This window comes from Carcharhinus amblyrhynchos, chromosome 26 (genome assembly GCF_965287045.1).
Source record: "Carcharhinus amblyrhynchos chromosome 26, sCarAmb.v2.hapA, whole genome shotgun sequence".
Taxonomy (NCBI): Eukaryota; Metazoa; Chordata; class Chondrichthyes; order Carcharhiniformes; family Carcharhinidae; genus Carcharhinus; species Carcharhinus amblyrhynchos.
In genome coordinates, this window is record NC_137349.1 from 23,976,509 (window position 1) to 23,991,199 (window position 14,691).

Here is a 14,691-nt window from a genome sequence, read left to right on the forward strand (position 1 = left end):
GAATCGACAGCAAATGCACCGACTTCCACCGCAGCACCAACATCACCATCAGCACCTACTTCCCCAAGTACAATAGCACCAACATCAACAGCAAGCTCCACTGAATCACCCACACCTGAAGCAACAACAGTAACAACATCAATCCCTTCAACAAATGGTATGAGTCCTCCCGACTCAGTTGCAGCATTTTGAGCTCTTCCACTGACTGCAATTATAAAAATTCATATTGAAATTTAACAAAATAATGTAGCATAAAGTTGGCTACACGAATTCAGAGTAGAATGATGTGCAAATGCCACTTTTAAATATTTGCTTTGCAAAGTGTCATTAGATAGTTACTCTGTATATCAGCTATATTGTTAAAATATTGTTTCAGTCATTTTGTATCCCTGTTTAAGCCTGTCACCTATTTTAAATGTACAGCAACAGACCAGCCGACTACAAACATTGAGACATCCAGTACAGCACAAACCACGATATCAGCTGCGCTCTCAACAAGTGCAATTGCATCAATAACTATACTGAGCTCAACAAAAGAATCAACAACTGCAGAAATATCAATCACAACATCCCTCCCTTCGACAAGTAGTGAGTATATGAGTGCTCTCTTATCAGTTTTAACATCTCTATGCATTCCGCTAACGCCAAGTATAGAAACAATTAATTCAATGTATCGAAAGCAAGCCCCAAGTAGAATAACATGCAGATGAGATTTGCTGATTAGAGTTACATTAGTGTTACCAAGTTACATTGTTAAGTTCTATGTATTGACAGTTCCACAGAGTTGATTTGTATGTGAGACATGGCACGTGTTTTTCCACGCTGTCTGTAACTTCTAAGCCTATCAGCTATTTTAATAACAGCAGAAGAACCTTCAGCTATAACTACTGAGACATCCACAGCAGCACAAAGCTCAACATTAACTTCTGTCTCAAGAAGTACAATAGTGCAAACAACTACAGTGAGCCCCACTGAAACATCAACAACTGAAGCAACAACAGGCACTACACCACCCCCATCAACAAGTGGTGAGTATATCAAAACATTCTTTGTAACAGTTCCATTCCCAGTTATGGTAAACTACTGAAAGTTAGAAATTCATGAAGGACATATGAAAATACTACAGGATGATGTTGTTGCATCCAGTTGTAATGGAATAATCTAGTGGACATTTCTATATGAGCTTTGCCTTCAACTGAAATGAGGCTATGTTAAATTACTCAGAAAAACACATTATTGATGCATGTTAACAAGCAAGAGATAGCAAGAATTCCAGGCTATTTTATCTTGCTCAGTTACCATCATTACACGTGAGTTTTGACAAATTTACAACACAATTATGAAGTAAATTATTTAATATATTGGTCTAGCCTTTTCATTTCCATCAATAACAATAAACTTTTTTTTATCACAACAGCATCAGGATCGACAGCAAATTCACCGACTTCCACCGCAGCGCCTACCTCACCAAGTACAATAGCACCAACTTCTACAGCAAGCTCCACTGAATCATCCACACCTGAAGCAACAACAATAACAACATCAATCCCTTCAACAAGTGGTGAGTATGAGTGCTCCCTACTCAGTTCTAGCATTCTGAACTCTTCCACTGATTGTAATTATAAAAATACATACTGAAATTTAAGAAAATACAAAAGTAGAATGTTGGTGATGTATTCAGAGTAGAATAATTTGCAAATGCCATATTTAGATACCTGCTTGGAATGGTCCCATTACATAGTTACACTGTATATCAGACCAAGAAACTGAATTATCAGCTCTAATGTTAGCATGTTGTTTCAGTTATTTTGTATCCCTCTTTAAGTCTGTTACCTATTTCACATTTGCAACAACAGATCAGTTGACTGAAAACATTGAGACATCCAGTACAGCACAAACCACGACATCAGCTCCTCCTGCAACAAGTACAATTCCATCAACAACTACACTAAGCTCAACAGAAGCATTGACAACTGCAGAAGCATCAATCACAACATCCATCCCTTCAACAAGTAGTGAGTAAATGAGTGCTCTCTTATCTGTTTTAACATCTCTACTCATTCCGCTAATTCCAAATATGGAAACAATTAATTGAATGGATTAAAATCAAGCCCCAAGTAGAATAATGTGCAGATGAGATTTGCACATTCGAGATGTTTTAACATGCCATGTTACATTACTAAAGTTGATTCTGATGTGAGATATTGTGTGTGTTTCCAATGCTGTTTTTATCATCCTAAGACTATCACCTATTTTAATAACAGCAGAAGAATCTTCAGCTGCAACTACTGAGACATCCACAGCAGCACAAAACTCAACATCAGCTTCTGTCTCAACAAGTACAATAGCGCAGACAACTACAGTGAGCTCCGCTGAAGCATCAACAACTGACGCAACAACTGGCACTACACCACCTCCATCAACAAGTGGTGAGCATATCAAAGCATTCTTTGTAGCTATTCCATTCTGAGTGCTGAAAATCTACTGGAAATAGAAATTTATGAAGGACATATGAAAATATTACAGGAGGATGGTTGTAGGTTCCAGTTGTAATGGAAGAATTTGCTGAACATTTCTCTTGTGCGCTTTGCATTAGGTTGAAATGAGGCCATGCTAAATTACTCATTAAAACCCATTGTTGATGTATGTTAACAAGAGAGAGGTAGCACCAATTCCAGACTCTTTATCTTGTTCAATTACCATCATTACACATGAATTCTGACAAATTTACAACACAGTTATGAAGTAAATGCTTTAGTATATTGGTCAAGTCCGTTCATTTCCATCAATAACAATAAATGCTTTATTTAATCATAGCAGCATCAGAATCAACAGTAAATGCACCGACTTCCACCGCAGCACCAACATCGCCATCAGCACCTACCTTACCAAGTACAATAGCACCAACATCTACAGCAAGCTCCACTGAATCAGCCACACCTGAAGCAACAACAGTAACATCATCAATCCCTTCAACAAGCGGTGAGTATGAGTGCTCTCTACTCAGTCATAGCATTCTGAACTCTTACAGTAACTGCAATTGTAAAAATACATATTGAAATTTCACAAAATAATACAGCATAATATTGGCTACATGTATTCAGAGTAAAATAAAGTGCTAATGCCGGTTTTGGATTCCTGTGTTGGAAGCTCCCATTAGATAGTTACACTGTATATCAGACAAAGAAACTGGATTATCAGATATAATGTTAGCATGTTGTTCCCACCATTTTGTATCTCTCTTTAAACCTGTCACCTATATTAAACTTGCAGCAACAGAACAGTTGACTGCAAATATCGAGACATCCAGTGCAGCTCCAACCATGACATCAGCCCCACCCTCAACAGATACATCAACAACGACACTGAGCTCAACAGAAGCATCGACAACTGAAGAAGCATCAATCACAACATCCATCCCTTCAACAAGTAGTGAGTATACGAGTGCTCTCTTATCAGTTTTAACATCTCTCTTCATTCCGCTGACTCCAAGTGTCAGTTGTAGCATTAACTGAATTATCAAAACCATGTGCAAATTAGAGTCATGTGTGGATGAGATTTGCCCATGAGTAGTTATAACATGCCAAGTTACATTACTAAATTCCATGTTATGTGAGTAAAGTTCATTTTTATATGCGACATTGCGTGTGTTGTTCCACACTGTTTGTAACTTCCTAAGACTATCACCTATTTTAATAACAGCAGAAGAATCTTCAGCTGCAACTACTGAGACACCCACAGCAGCACAAAGCTCAACATCAGCTTCTGTTTCAACAAGTACAATAATGCAAACAACTACAGTGAGCTCCATTGAAGCATCAACAACTGAAGGAACAACAGGCAGTACACCACTCCCATCAACAAGTGGTGAGTATATCAAAGCATTTTTTGCAGTGATTTCATTATAAAGTGTGAAAATATAATGGAACTTAGAAATTCATGAAGGACATTTGAAAGTACTCCAGGAGGACGTTGTTCATTCCATTTGTAATGGAAGAATCTGGTAGATATTTCTGTTGTGAGCTTTCTCTTCAGTTGAAATGTGATCATGTGAAATTACTCAGTCAAAAATATTATTGATGTATATTAACAAGTGAGAAATGGTACAAATTCCAGGCTATTTCATCTTGTTCAATTACCATCATTACAAATGAGTTTTAACAATTTTACAACACAATTATGAAGTAAATGCTTTAGTATCTTGCTGTAGCATTAATAGCAATAATTTCCATTAATACCAATAAACATTTTATTTAATCACAGCAGCATCAGAATCAACAGCAAATGCACTGACTTCCACCGCAGCACCAACATCACCATCAGCACCTACCTCACCAAATACAATAGCACCAACATCTACAGCAAGCTCCACAGAATCACCGACACCTGAAGCACCAATAATAACAACATCAATCCCTTCAACAAGTGGTGAGTATGAGTGCTCGCTACTCAGTTGCAGAATTCTGAATTCATCCACTAAGTGCAATTGTAAAAATACAGACTGAAATTTAACAAAATAATATAGCATAATGTTGGCTATACGTATTCAGAGTAGAATAACGTCCTAATGCCAGTTTTAGATTCCTGCTTTGCAAGGTCCCATTCGATAGTTACACTGTACATCAGACAAAGAAGCTGGCTTATCAGCTATAATGTTGGCATCTTGTTTCCAGTATTTTAAGCATGTTACATATTTTAAATCTGCAGCAACAGAACAGTCGACTGCAAACATTGAGACATCCAGTACAGCACAAACCACTACATCAGTTCCTCCCACAACGGGTAGAATTCTATCGATAGCTACACTGAGCTCAACAGAAGCATCGCCGACTGCAGAAGCATCAATCACAACATCCAACCCTTCAACAAGTAGTGAGTATATGAGTGCTCTCTTATCAGTTTTAATCTGTATTAATTCTGCTAACTCTAGGTACAGAAACAATTAATTGAATGTAACAAACGCAAGCCCCAATGAGAATATTGTGCCAATGAGATTTGCTCATTCGAGTTGTTTTTACATGCCAAGTTACATCACCAAATTTCATATTTTGGTCGTTCATCAAAGTTTTCATACAAGACACTATGTGTGATTTGCCATGCTGTTTGTAACTTCCTAAAGACGATCACCTACTTTAATAACAGCAGAAGAATCTTCAGCTGCAACTAGTGAGACACCCACAGCAGCGCAAAGCTCAACATCAGCTTCTGTCTCAACAAGTACAATAGCGCAAACAAATACCGTGAACTCCACTGTAGCAACAACAGGCACTACACCACCCCCATCAACAAGTGGTGAGTATATAAAAGCATTTTTTGCAGCTATTCCGTTTCCAATTCTGAAAAACTTCTGGATGTTAGAAATTCATGAAGGTGTTGCTGCGCCTGCCACAATCTGTTTTAATCCCCACACGGTGGACAAAGAATTGCGAATAGACCTCGTGTTAATAAAACAATATTTATTTACACACAATTAATAATCACTCACCCAATCAACAATAAGTTATCATGTAGAATATCAAAGTTCAAATCCAATACCAGACCTTGACTTAACTTTTGCGTGACTGGTGAATATCCAGGCAGATATTGGCCTTTCTCTGGGTGCTGGTCTCTGTAGTCCTCTGCATTGTCTGCTCCTTTGGTCTGTTCTGATACTCTGGCTCTGGTCTTCCTTCCTTCTAGGATGGGGTGGCTGCTCCCATGCTGGTCGTTGCTGGTGGTGGTCAATGTTGTTATCGTTCATTCGGGAAGAGAGAGAGAGACAGAGATTCTTCTGTTGTACAGCACACTTTATACCTCGTTGGTTTTCCTGTCCTTTTTGCGATTGCAAATCAATCGACAGGACTTGATCAGCCTGACCGATAGGGTCCAATCAGGTGCTGCCACACCAGTCTCTGGGTGTGTACCCAATGGCCATACCTGTAGGTGTTGGAAGCACCTACAGGCATGGCCTGTCCATCTCCAGGACAAAGGACACTTTCTGGTCAAACTAAGAAGTTTACCAGACATTGGGGCACCTCTAATCACAATAGCATCAGCTGAAAAACTACTGGAAATTAGAAAATCATGAAGGACAGATGAAAATACTACAGGAGGATGTTGTTGGGTCCAGTTGTAATGGAAGAATCTGGTGTCATTTCTTTGTGAGCTTTGCCTTCAGTTGAAATGAGGCCATGTTAAATTACTCAGTAAAATGCATTATTGATGTGTATGAACAAGCAAGAGATAGCGTGAATTCTAGGCTACTTTATCTTGCTCATTTACCATCATTACAAATTTACAAGTTTTGACAAATTTACAACACAATTATGAGGTAAATTATTTAATATATTGAACATAAGAACATAAGAACATAAGAAATAGGAGCAGGAGTAGGCCATCTAGCCCTTCGAGCCTGCCCCGCTATTCAATAAGATCATGGCTGATCTGTTGTGGCTCAGTTCCACTTTCCCGCCCTCTCCCCATAACCCTTAATCCCCTCTCTTATCAAAAACCCATCAACCCGCTTCTTAAAAATATTTAGCGAGGCAGCCTCCACCACTTCAACGGGCAGAGAATTCCAGAGATTCACCACCCTTTGAGTGAAGAAGTTCCTCCTCAACGCCGTTCTAAACTGCCTCCCCTTTATCTTGAGGCTGTGCCCCCTAGTCCTACTGTCTTTTTTGAGCGGGAAGAGTCTCTCCACCTCTATCCTATCCATCCCATTCATCATCTTATACGTCTCAATGAGATCTCCCCTCATTCTTCTAAACTCTAACGAGTACAAGCCTAGTTTATTCAGCCTCTCCTCATAGCTCAATCCCCTCAACTCCGGTATCAGCCTAGTAAACCTCCTCTGCACTCCCTCCAGGGCCAAAATATCCTTGCGCAGGTGCGGCGCCCAAAACTGCACACAGTACTCCAGCTGCGGCCTCACCAATGCCCTATACAGCTGCAGCAAGACCTCCCTACTTTTATATTCAATCCCCCTCGCTATGAAGGCCAGCATCCCATTCGCCTTCCTGACCACCTGCTGCACCTGCAAGCTGGGTTTTTGCGACTCATGCACAAGGACCCCGAGGTCCCTCTGCACCGTCGCCTGCTGCAGTTTTTCGCCACGTAAGTAATAGTCCTTCCTACCATTCTTCCTACCAAAGTGGACCACCTCACACTTGCCAACATTAAATTCCATTTGCCATTTCCTGGCCCATTCGCCCAGCCTATCTAGATCCTTCTGCAGACTCTCCACACCCTCCGCACAATTTGCCTTTCCCCCAATCTTGGTGTCATCAGCAAATTTCGACACCCTGCACTCGGTTCCCTCCTCCAGATCATCTATATAAATGGTAAATAGCTGAGGCCCCAGCACCGACCCCTGGGGCACCCCACTAGTCACCAACCGCCAATCCGAATAGCACCCATTGACCCCCACTCTCTGCCTCCTATTTGACAACCAATCCTCTATCCACGCTAACACCCTACCCCCAACTCCATGTCCCCTGACCTTCTGCAATAACCTCTTGTGAGGTACCTTGTCAAACGCCTTCTGAAAATCCAGAAAGACCACATCCACCGGCTCTCCTCTATCCACTGCCCTAGACACATCCTCATAGAACTCCAGTAAATTTGTCCAGTAAATTGGTCTAGCCTTTTCATTTTCCGCAATAACAATAAACACTTTATTTAATTACAGCAGCATCAAAATCGACAGCAAATATACCGACTTCCACCGCAGCACCAACCTCACCAAGTACAATCACACCAACATCTACAGCAAGCTCCACTGAATCACCCACACCTGAAGCAATAATAATAACAACAACATCAAAGCCATCAACAAGTGGTGAGTATGAGTGCTTTCTACTCAGTTGTAGCATCCTGAATTCTTCCACTGATTGTAATTATGAAAATACATACTGAAATTTAAGCTAATACAAAAGCAGAATGTTGGTGATGTATTGAGAGTAGAATAATTTGCAAATGCCAGATTTAGATACCTGCTTTACAAGGTGCCATCAGATAGTTACACTGTATATCAGCCAAAGAAGCTGGATTTATCAGCTATAATGTTAGCATGTTGTTTCTGGCATTTTGTACCCCTCACACTTAATGAGTATACGAGTGCTCTCTTATCAGCTTTAATATTTGTATTCATTCTGCTAATTCCAAGTATGGAAACAATTAATTGAATGTATTAAAAGCCAGCCCGAAGTAAAATAATATGCAGATGAGATTTGCTCATTGGAATTGTTTTTACATGCCAAGTTACATTACTAAATTCCACGTTATGTGAGTAAAGTTGATTTTTATGCGAGGCATTTTGTGTGTTTCCCATGCTGTTTTTATCATCCAAAGACTATCCCTATTTTAATTAAAGCAGAAGAGTCTTCAGCTGCAACTACTGAAACATCCACAGCAGCACAAAGTTCAACGTCAGCTTCTGTCCCAACAAGTACAATAGCGCAAACGACTACAGTGAGCTCCACTGAAGCATCAACAACTGAAGCAACAACAGGCACTACACCACCCCCATCAACAAGTGGTGAGCATATCAAAGCATTCTTTGCAACTATTCCATTGTCAACACTTAAATTTTCTGGGAGTTAGAAATTCATGAACGACTTATGGAAATACTACAGAAAGATGCTGTTGGCTCCAGTTGTAATGGAAGAATCTGGTGTAGATTTTGCTTGTGAGCTCTGCCTTCAGTTCAAATGAAGCCATACTAAATTACTCTGTAAAACGCATCATCGCTCTATATTAACAAGAGAGAGAAAGCAACAAGTCCAGGCTATTTTGTCTTGCTCATTTTCCATCATTACAAATGAGTTCTCACAAAATTACAACACAAATATGAAGTGCTTTAATATATTAGTCAATCCTTTTCATTAACAATAAATGCTTTATTTAATCACAGCAGCATCACAATCAACAACAAATGCACTGACTTCCACCGCAGCACCAACATCACCATCAGCACCTACCTTACCAAGTACAGTAGCACCAACATCTACAGCAAGCTCCACTGAGTCACCCACACCTGAAGCAATAACAACATCAATCCCTTCAACAAACGGTGAGTATGAGTGTTCCCTACTCATTACAGCATTATGAACTTCCCACTCGCTGCAACTACAAAAGTACATTTTGAAATTTAACAATATAGCATAATATTGGCTATACACATTCAGAGTAGAACAATGTGTCAATGCTAATTTTAGATTCCTGGCTTGCAAGGTGTCATCAGATAGTTACACTGTAGGTCAGACAAAGCAGCTGAATTATCAACGATAATGTTAGCACGTTGTTTTCGGCATTTTGGATAACTCTTCAAACCTGTCACCTATTTTAAAGCTTCAGCTGCAGAACAGTCGACTGCAAACATTGAGACATCCAGTGCAACAATAAACACGACATCAGCTCTTCCCTCAACAAGTACAATTGCATTGCCAACCACACAGAGCCCAACAGAAGAATCGACAACTGCAGAAGCATCAATCACAACATCCCTCCCTTCAACAAGTAGTGAGTATGCGAGTACTCTCTTATCAGTTTTAACATCTGTATTAATTCCATTAACTCCAAGTCTGGAAACAATTAATTGAATGTTTCAAAAACATGCCTAAAGTAGAGTAATGTGCAGATGAGGTTTGCTCATGAGAGTTGTTTTAACGCGCCAAGTTACGTTACTAAATTCCATGTTATGTGAATAATATTAAGTTTTATATGAGACATTGCATGTATTTTTTCATGCTGTTTGTAACTTCCTAAGACCATGACCTGTTTTGTCATTTCAACTGAAGACAAAGCTCACAAAGAAATGCACATCTGATTATTCCATTACAACTGGACCCAACAACATCCTCCTGTAGTGTTTTCGGATGTCCTTCATGAATTTCTAACTTCCAGTAGTTCTTCAGCTGATGCTGCTGTGATTAGAGCTGCCCCAATATCTGGTAAATAACCCAGTTTGACCAGAAAGTGTCCTTTGTCCTTGAGATGGCCGATATCCTGTATACTTCAGTTCTTGTAGTTATAGCCTGTTTATCTCTGTCCTTTTTCTTCTGAGGCAGCAACCTCTCTGTTTCAGCGCTTGCCCAGTTATCGCAGTGTGCTTTTGCAAACCACCATCTTAGGTGACCTGTTTGGCCACCAAGAGCATATGAAAATACTACAGGAAGATGTTGTTGGTTCCAATTATAATGGAAGATTCTGGTGAATATTTCTCTTGAGCTTTGCCTTCCATTGAAATAAAGCCATGTTAAATTACTCAGAAAAACCCAGTATCAATGTGTATGAACAAGAGAGAGATAGCACCAATTCCAGGCTATTTTATCTTGCCCAATTACCAACATTACACATGAGTTTTCAGAAAATTATAACACAAATATGAAATAAATGCTTTAATATACTGTTCAATCCTTTTCATTTCCATCAATAACAATAAACATTTTTTTAAAATCACAGCAGCATCACAATCAACAGAAAATGCACCGACTTCCACCACAGCTCCAACATCGCCATCAGCACCTACCTCACCAAGTACAATAGCACCAACATCTACAGCAAGCTCCACTGAATCACCCACACCTGAAGCAACAACAATAACAACATCAATCCCTTCAACAAGTGGTGAGTATGAGCGCTCCCTACTCAGTTGTAGCATTCTGAACTCTTCCACCGACTGCAATTATAAAAATACACATTGAAATTTAACAAAATAATATAGCATAATGTTGGCTACACATATTCAGAGTAGAATAATGTACCAATGCCATTCATTGATTCTTGCTTTGCAAGGTGACATTAGATCGTTTCACTGTATCTTATGCAAAGAAGCCGGATTATCAGCTATAATGTAAGCATGTTGTTTCAGTCATTTTATAGCTCACATTAAGCCTGTCACCTATTTTAAATATGCAGCAACAGAACAGTTGACTGCAAACATTGAGACATCCAGTGCAGCACAAACCACGACATCAGCTCCTCCCTCAGAAAGTACAATTGCATCAACAACTACATTGAGCTCAACAGAAACATCGACAACTGCAGAAGCATCAATCACAACATCCATCCCTTCAACAAGTAGTGAGTATATGAGTGCTCTCTTATCAGTTTTAACATTTGTACTAAATCCGCTAACTCCAAGTCTAGAAACAATTAATTGAATGTATGAAAAGCAAGACCCAATTCGAAAAATGTGCAGATGACTTTTGCTCATTAGTGTTGTTTTAACACGCCAGATTACATTACTAAATTCCATGTAATGTGAGTAAAGTTAATTTTTATGAGAGACATTGCGTATATTTTTCCACATTGTTTGTAACTTCTTAAGACAATCACCTATTTTAATAACAGCAGAAGAATCTTCAGCTGCAACTACTGAGACGTCCACAGCAGCACAAAACTCAACATCAGCTTCTGTCTCAAAAGAGAGAAAGCACCAATTCCAGGCTGTTTTATCTTGCTCAGTGACCATCATTACACATGCGTTTTGAAAATATTACACACAAATATGAAGTAAATGCTTTAATATATTAGTCTACTCTTTTTATCTCTCACAATAACAATAAACACTTTATTTAATCACAGCAGCATCAGAGTCGACAGCAAATGCACCGACTTCCACCGCATCCCCATCATCGCCATCAGCACCTACCTCACCAAGTACAATCGCACCAACATCTACAGCAAGCTCCACTGAATCACCCACACCTGAAGCAACGACAATAACCTTATCAATTGCTTCAACAAGTGGTGAGTATGAGTGCTCCCTACTCAGTTGTAGCATCTGAACCCTTCCACTAACTGCAGTTATAAAAATACATGTTAAAATTTAACAAATAATACAGCATAATCTTGGCTTTACGTATTCAGAGTAGAATTATATGCTTATGGCAGTTTTAGATTCCTGAGTTTTGTTAACATGCCTCAATTACATTAATAGATCCATGTCATGGGTTTAAAGTTGATTTTTAGACCAGACATTGTGTGTGTGGTTTTCCACGCTGTTTATAACTTCCTAAGACTATCGCCTATTTTAATAACAGCAGGAGAATCTTCAGCTGCAACTTCTGAGACATCCACAGCAGCACAAAGCTCAACATCAGCTTTTGTCTCAACAAGCACAATAGCGCAAACAACTACAGTGAGCTCCACTGAAACATCAACAACTGAAACAACAACAGGCACTACACAACCCCCATCAACAAGTGGTGAGTATATCAAAGCATTCTTTGCAGCTATTCCAATCTCAATCCTAATAAGCTATTGGAAGTTAGAAATTTATGAAGTATATCTGAAAATATTACAGGAGGAGACTGTTGGTTCCAGTTGTGATGGAAGAATCTGGTGGACATTTCTCTGTGAGCTATGGCTTTAGTTGAAATAAGACCATGCTAAATTATTCCGTAAACCCATTGTCAAAGTGTATTGACAACAGAGAGAAAGCAACAATTCCAGACTATTGCCCAGTTGCCATCATTACGCATGAATTTTGACAAAATTACGACACAAATATGCAGTAAATGCTTGAATATATTGATCTATCCTTTTCATTTTCCACTATAACAATTAAAAACTTTATTTAATGCCAACAGCATCAGAATCGACTGCAAATGCACCGACTTCCACTGCAGCACCAACATCGCCATCAGCACCTACCTTACCAAATACAATAGCACCAATATCTACAGCAAGCTCCACTGAATCATCCACACATGAAACAACAACAATAACAACATCAATCCCTTCAACAAGTGGTGAGTATGAGTGCTCCCTACTCAGTTCTAGCATTCTGAACTCATCCACCAACTGCAGTCATGTAAATACGTGTTGAAATTTAACAAAATAACATAGTATAATTTTGGCTACACGAATTCAGAGTAGAATAATGTGCTAATGACAGTGTTAGATATCTGCTTTGCAAGGTCCCATCAGAAAGCTTCAGATGAAGAAGCTGGATTATTAGCTATAATGTGAGCACGTCGTTTCAGTGATTTTGTTTAACTCTTTCAGCCTGTCAACTATTTTAAATCTGCAGCAACAGGACAGCCAACTGCAAACGTTGAGACATCCAGTGCAGCCCAAACCACTACATCAGCTCCTCCCTCAACAAGTACAATTGCATCAGCAACTACACTGAGCTCAACAGAAGCGTCAACATCTGCAGAAGCATCAATCATAACATCCATCCCTTCAACAAGTAGTGAGTATATGAGTGCTCTCTTATCAGTTTTAACAACTCTGTGCTTTCCGTTAACTCCAAGAATGGAAACAATTAATTGAATGTATTAAAAGCAAGCCCCATGTAGAGTAATGTGCAAATGAAATGTGTTCATTAGAGTTGTTTTAACATGTCAAGTTACATTACTAAATTCCATGCTATGTGAGTAAAGTTGATTTTTATGTGGGACATTGCATGTGTTTTTCCACGCTGTTGTAACTTCTTAAGACTATCACCTATTTTAATAACAGCAGAAGAATCTTCAGCTGCAGCGACTGAGACATCTACAGCAGCACAAAGCTCAACATCAGCTTCTGATTCAACAAGTACAAAAGCGCAAACGACTATGGTGATCTCCACTGAAGCATCAACAACTGAAGCAACAACAGGCAGTACACCACCCCCACCAACAAGCAGTGAGTATATCAAAGCTTTCCCTGTAGCTATTCCATTCCCAATTCTGAAAATCTATTGGAAGTTAGAAATTCATGATGGATACATGAAAATATTACAGAAAGAGACTGTTGGTTCCATTTGTAATGGAAGACTCCGGTTGACATTTCTCTGTGAACTTTGTCTTCAGTTGAAATGGGGCCATGCTAAATTACTCATTAAAACTTATTACCGATGCATATTAACAAGAGAGAGAAAGCACCAATTCCAGGCTATTTTATCTTGCCCAGTTACCATCATTACGCATGAGTTTTGACAAAATTACAACACAAATATGAAGTAAATGATTTGATATATTGGTCTATGCTTTTCATTTTCCACTATAACAATATGCACTTTATTTAATCCCAACAGCATCAGAATCAACAGCAAATGCACCGACTTCCACTGCAGCCCCAACATCACCAAGTACAATAGCACCAACATCTACAGCAAGCTCCACTGAATCACCCACACTTGAAGCAACAATAGCAACATCAATCCCTTCAACAAGTGGTGAGTATGAGTGCTCCCTACTCAGTTGAAGAATTTTGAACACTTCCACGGCCTGAAATTATAAAAATACATATTGAAATTTAGCAAAATAATACAACATAATGTTGGCTGCACGTATTCAGTGTCGAATGAGGTGCTAAAGCCAGTTTTACATACCTGCTTTCAAGGTGCCATTAGATAGTTACACTGTATATCAGACGAAGAAGCTAGATTATCAGATATAATGTTATTTCAGTCATTTTGTTTAACCCTGTTTAAGCATGTCACTTATTTTAAATCTGCAGCGACAGAACTGTCGACTGCAGAGATACAGACATTCAGTGCCAAACAAACCAGTATATCAGCTCCTCCTTCAAGTGGTGAGTATGAGCACTCTCTACACGGTTAGAGAATTCTGAACTCTTCTACCAACTGCAAGCATAAAAACTCAATGAAGTTTAACAAAATAATTGAGCATTGTTTTCTCCATGCTTGAGCAGATTTGAATAATGTGCTACAGCCATTATTGTTTCCTACTGTTCAAGGATCCATTAAAAGTTACA